The 6313-nt window shown below is 33.3% G+C and overlaps 1 long non-coding RNA gene across 2 annotated transcripts; it reads left to right on the top strand.

Annotated features, from left to right (window-relative positions):
- The first annotated feature begins 234 nt into the window (after positions 1–234).
- On the top strand, positions 235–2818 carry LOC145732909 (uncharacterized). Of its 2 annotated transcripts, XR_014179076.1 has the most exons (4): positions 235–434; positions 496–731; positions 795–827; positions 961–2818. It is a non-coding gene; the product is annotated as an uncharacterized LOC145732909 (long non-coding RNA). The 2 variants fall into 2 exon arrangements; XR_014179075.1 differs by lacking the exon at positions 961–2818 and having other exon boundaries at positions 795–951.
- The last annotated feature ends 3495 nt before the right edge of the window (positions 2819–6313 follow it).

Here is a 6313-nt window from a genome sequence, read left to right as displayed (position 1 = left end):
GAGTTTATGGTCCTTGTCAGTTCCGCTTCAAACTTTCCTTTATCCATCGTGGAGGTTTTCCTCATTTCTATCGCTTGGATATTTTGTAAGTGCAGGACGAAGTAGATGTGCCGGTGTGGTGACAGGCTCTCTCCGTCAAGGACGGTCCATGAGCCAACTTTTTTCGCCAGTTTGTGGCTTGTAAAAGTGATGTCAATGTGGGATAACCTAACCTAACCTAACCTAACCTAAAGATAAGGCAGAGTGACAGGCAGTGTCTCTTTTATCCCTCAAATGAGGGATTAAAGTGCACTTTTAATCCCTAAAGTGCATTCAAGTGATTAAATCCAGCTTTTGGCCAATTATTGAATATTATTTCTTGTTTTTTTTCTTCAGGAAAAAATCTACTGGTGGTATGCCTTTTGAGTAAAATTTATTAAATTGAAAATCTGAAAGTGAGATGGATCAACCAAAGATAATAAATAAATAAGTAGTAATCCAAATAGTAATTTCTAGGAGAACATTATAATGATGACTGGAAGCAATAGTATGAAACGACATATCAGAAAAGATCAGGACAATATGGAACAACGAACTGAAAACATGTGCCAGGCCGGATGTCGCAAAGTATTGCATCAGTTTCCTTTTGTCTACACAGAAAGTAGCAAAAGTGATCATACTTAGTATTATTAACATCAGAAATATATAAAAAAACGTCCCAGCAGTATTCAGTTAAGACTGTTCTGGTAAAGGTAACCATGATCCTTGATAGATTTTCTCTGAGGCATTTATTTAACTGTCCCAATTTCTTCCAGTAATCGATCTCTGAATTTCCAAAAGTGAAGACTGTAAGAAATTCTTTTAAACTTTCAATTGTTTCGAGGTTTTTGAACTATACATGCGTAACCCAACACGAGTCATTGAAATCGAATTGTTGCTCAAAAAGCAAATAATAAACATACCGCTCACGTTTCTTTACAGCTTGGTCGGGGAGAACAATAAACCACCCAGGATAGCCCGGGCACCGGTACTATAATAACAATGCAGCACACCATCGAAAAAAATAAATCTTCCTCTTGTTCATTACACCGTGTAATCGTACCCGGTGGGACCGGACAAAAGACGAATACCTGCGGATCGGTTTCGGGGCTGATTTACTGTCCTCCACCCGGTCAACGTTTGAATGGGAAGAGTAATGAGCCTATCCCATTTTTGGCGTGAAAGGGCGCAAAAATGTTCTACTCTGCTCGTTATTGTCGGTTGTGATGCATGATGACATTTGACGGATGAAGTTGCGCTCGAAGTGCCCCCCCAGATAGACAGATGTCCCAATCGATTGTTCGCTTTGATGTCCAACAGGTTTTCTTCAATTTTAAGATTAAAATTAATGTGCGAATTTTTATTATGGTTGCTCCATAATTTTATACGATCAAATGAATGTTTTAGCGGAAAATTAATCGAATGTAAAATTGCAAAATTCCAAACATATTCCTGAGAAATTAAGAAAATATTCGAATAGAGCATACTTTTCTAATTACGATGATGTATTATACAGGGTGGTCCAGTTTTAAGTGTCAATAATTCACCATTCGATAGCCAATCAAAAAATAAGTTGAATTGCATTATGTCATTTTTCTGAAAAACGTTTCCTAAGGAAGATACAGTCCTCCAAATTTCAATTTAAAAAATCGTTTTATAGTTTAAAACTGAACATTCAAGACTTGTGAAAGTCCAAATTTGTACTGAATAGTCTACAAACTTGCTTTTTACTATTAGGAATGGTCTTATGATTCGCTTTCTCAGACTGCCATCCTGGTTGAGTGTCTGAAAGTGGCATTCAAGAACTAAAAAAAGTCCGGAAATCAAGACAAAGATTGTATTGTGCATGAAACTCATTTTTTACTTCTAAAGATAATCTAAAAGTTGACTTTTAAAGCTAGAACTGACTTTACTAGGACTAAAGAGAGTCCAAAAGTCTACTTTCAGGACTTCAATTGGTGTACAACTCAATTTTCGGGACTGGAACAAGTCTAGAAGTAAATTAAATTTTCGGACTATTTCATTTCTAAAAATTAGTTCTTAAGACTAATATCGTAGCATTTGGTGCCAAAATTGTTTACTTTTATTACTGAAGAAACTTTTGAAAATGTCTTAAACTCGATTTTTCAGTCTTTGAATTTCTTAGAGATGCTACAATTTATTGCACCTATGATGAGTGTAGAAGTCAATTTAATACTGAAGAAGCTTGAAATAACATTTTTAAGACTATGGACAGCGTACAAACTGGCTTTTAGACCTGATAAGTCAAAAAATGTTTAGCAGACAAAGCTTGGAATGCCATTTTAAGAGAATGAAGAATGTGAAAATTGTTTTTAAGTTTGCTGTGTCAATAACTTGGTAAAGATAGTCTTGAAACTAGATTTTCCAACCTGAAAGCAGTTTTGAAACACTAAAAATAGTCCAGAATTCTGAAAAAATTAAAAGCAAAGTAAAAGCAAGAAAAGTTAGTTTTCAAGACAATTTTCATGGATCTAATGTCAATGTCCTGCATCTAAGACTATTTTCAAAACTAAAATATTGAAATTTGTCTTAAAATTATGATAACTTACTTCAAATGCAAGTTTTAAGCTTCTGATATTACTTTTCATTAGTTTATAGTCACTTTTTGGTATTCAAGTCAATTTTTAAGGTTGAAATGTAAGAATTTGTAGTAAAAAATTCTAGAAAAAGTAGTTTTTTATGTCTACAAGTACAAATCAATTTTCAATATTAAAGTCTCTCAATTTGCATGAAAACTGGTTACAAACACAATTTTTAAGCTTCTGAAATCAATTTTTATCTTTTCTCAGTCAATTTTCTTCTTTCAGTTCTTCTTTCGAAGTCTTTCAGTTTGTCTGGAAACTATGAAAAATAGCTATAATTAAATTTTTTAAGCTTCTTAAGTGAATTTTCTGTTTCCAAGACAATTTTTAAGTTGGGTTAGGTTAGTTTTGGGTCTTTGAAAGTAATAATTGAATTATATCGTAAAATAAGTTTCAAATCAGAATTTTATAAGAGATAATTTCTTTTTCATCGTAAACAATGAAATTAAAAAAAACACGTAATTTTTGAAAAATATCTAGAGACGTAGAGGGCAAAAACATTAAAACCATCTTCCTGTATCTAGGCTACTGGAGAATTTTGGCAAATAATGAGTGTTAATTTCATAATGAGTGTTCCAAATTTGATCAAAATTGCTCCAGCGGTTTGACAGTTGACAAAAAACCGATTTTTTAAACAGAAATTTGAAGGACTGTATTTTCCTTAGGAATCATTTTTCAGGAAAATTACATAATGCATGTCAACTTATTTTTTAATTGGCTATGGATTGGTGAATTATTGACATTTAAAACTGGACCACCCTGTATAATTCCAATGTTTAGCTTTGAAATTTTGCGATAATTACAAAAATTCTGTTTTCTCTAAAATATGACAACTTGACATTTGAAGTCTGACATGTCTGTTTATGATTATAATCATTTTTTTTAAAGTATGATTCTATTTTTTTACTAGGAATGTTTCAGAAGTTTTTTTACTTGAAATTGCCTTAAACTAATTTTAAAGTTCTACCGATTTTACAAATGTGAATTCAAAGCCATGTCCTGCTTTAATTTACTAGAATAACCCTCTCCATAAGGTTTTCAGATTCCCGAAATTAATTGGAATTTTTGAGATTTTAAGACAAAATACTATTAATCTTCAAATTTAGCTATTGTCAAACTGTTACCGTTTTTGGCTTCCCCATCACACAAATTTGTGGCACATTTTTGTTATTGCCCTGGCATTTATTTGATCTTCAAATCGTTTTCAAGCTAATTTTACGTTATGATTTTAAGTATCAGAGTAATGACATGTAGCCAAAATGCAACTAGTGTTCAATGACTCGTTTCCGCGGCCCAGTTTAGATAATGATGACTTTCGAAACAAGTGATTTATTTAAATCACGGCAGGATTAAATAATCTGTCTGTTTACGACCGCCGGTCTATTTATAATCCGCACTATCAACGTTTTGATAGCGGTTATTTTTAGGAGAAGGAGATGATTTATTCACTTCGATTCAGACGCTATATAGGATATTTTCGTATTCCGACATCGTAAATGTTTTGACATTCTTCCTTTGATAACGGTTTAATTTTAGGTTTGAGCGGTGATTGATCGGCCTGTGCAGTCTATTTTTGCTCGTCTTAGCCAATTTCGTTTATCGTATATGATAAAATAATTTCGGTTGGTTTAACAACAGCAAATCAATTCATTCTCACTCTCTCAGATCAAAAAGTAAAAAAAAAATAACATTTCAGTCAAAAATGTATCAAACCGAATAGCTGCCGTCAATCTGTCGAGTGTCGGCGATTTATCCTCGTTATTTCGAGGCCGCTTTTTGATGTTTTTTAATGTCCCGGCAATTAATTAGTAGGAACGGGCCGGAATCTATCAGCGCCGTACATCAAAGTGTTTTGCGCCGTCCCTGCTAGATGCGGACGACACATCAGCTCTCTAATGCGGAGCAGGAATGATGGGCGACAGCTGGTTTTACTTTTCGAGTGGCGTTGTTTTCGAAAACGGGCGACTGGAACTCGGTTTTCGTGAAGTTTATGGTTGTCGGAGTCGTGAGTTACGACTTAATCCCCGTTTTCTGGATTACAGTTATTACTTTCGAATGTCGAGCTGCTTAGATGTATCGCTTTCAACGGCTACAGGATGTTGTTATTTCGTTAGAAACGTTTTGGCGATAACTTTGAACCTGATATCCTGATATCACTCCTCAGTCATTGAGTAAATATTGCGTTGTTTTACTCCTTTACCAAATTTTTGAAGTTTAACCCACATTTTAACGGTCACGTGATTAATTTTGACAGTTATCAACTGGCCTTTATAGTGATGAAAGGTCAGAATTGCATTATCAACGTCAAGTGACGTGTATTTTGCAATTTAAGTTGTTACAATTGTCTAAATTTTATTTATCAATTTTCCAAAGTTTAAACAGCGTTTTAAAGGTCACGTGACTGTTTTTGACAATGTCAACTAGTCTTTACAGTGTTGCAAGCTCAAAAATTGAATTAACCAAGTCACGTGACGTGTATTTTGCAATTTAAGTTTTTACAACTGTCTAAATTTTATTTATCAATTTTCCAAAGTTTAAACAGCGTTTTAAAGGTCACGTGACTGTTTTTGACAATGTCAACTAGTCTTTACAGTGTTGCAAGCTCAAAAATTGAATTAACCAAGTCACGTGACGTGTATTTTGCAATTTAAGTTTTTACAATTGTCTAAATTTTATTTATCAATTTTCCAAAGTTTAAACAGCGTTTTAAAGGTCACGTGACTGTTTTTGACAATGTCAACTAGTCTTTACAGTGTTGCAAGCTCAAAAATTGAATTAACCAAGTCACGTGACGTGTATTTTGCAATTTAAGTTTTTACAACTGTCTAAATTTTATTTATCAATTTTCCAAAGTTTAAACAGCGTTTTAAAGGTCACGTGACTGTTTTTGACAATGTCAACTAGTCTTTACAGTGTTGCAAGCTCAAAAATTGAATTAACCAAGTCACGTGACGTGTATTTTGCAATTTAAGTTTTTACAACTGTCTAAATTTTATTTATCAATTTTCCAAAGTTTAAACAGCGTTTTAAAGGTCACGTGACTGTTTTTGACAATGTCAACTAGTCTTTACAGTGTTGCAAGCTCAAAAATTGAATTAACCAAGTCACGTGACGTGTATTTTGCAATTTAAGTTTTTACAACTGTCTAAACTTTATTTATTAATTTTCCAAAGTGTAAAGTGCGTTTTGAAGGTCACATGACTGTTTTTGACAATGTCAACTAGTCTTTACAGTGTTGCAAGCTCAAAAATTGCATTAGCCAAGTCACGTGACGTGTATTTTGCAATTTAAGTTTTTACAACTGTCTAAATTTTATTTATCAATTTTCCAAAGTTTAAACAGCGTTTTAAAGGTCACGTGACTGTTTTTGACAATGTCAACTAGTCTTTACAGTGTTGCAAGCTCAAAAATTGAATTAACCAAGTCACGTGACGTGTATTTTGCAATTTAAGTTTTTACAACTGTCTAAACTTTATTTATTAATTTTCCAAAGTGTAAAGTGCGTTTTGAAGGTCACATGACTGTTTTTGACAATGTCAACTAGTCTTTACAGTGTTGCAAGCTCAAAAATTGCATTAGCCAAGTCACGTGACGTGTATTTTGCAATTTAAGTTTTTACAACTGTCTAAATTTTATTTATCAATTTTCCAAAGTTTAAACAGCGTTTTAAAGGTCACGTGACTGTTTTTGAC

The sequence above is a fragment of the Ips typographus genome, linkage group LG1 (genome assembly GCF_016097725.1).
Source record: "Ips typographus isolate SLU linkage group LG1, UJ_Ityp_2.0, whole genome shotgun sequence".
In the NCBI taxonomy this organism is placed as follows: domain Eukaryota; kingdom Metazoa; phylum Arthropoda; class Insecta; order Coleoptera; family Curculionidae; genus Ips; species Ips typographus.
This window is presented reverse-complemented; position numbering and strand designations above follow the sequence as displayed.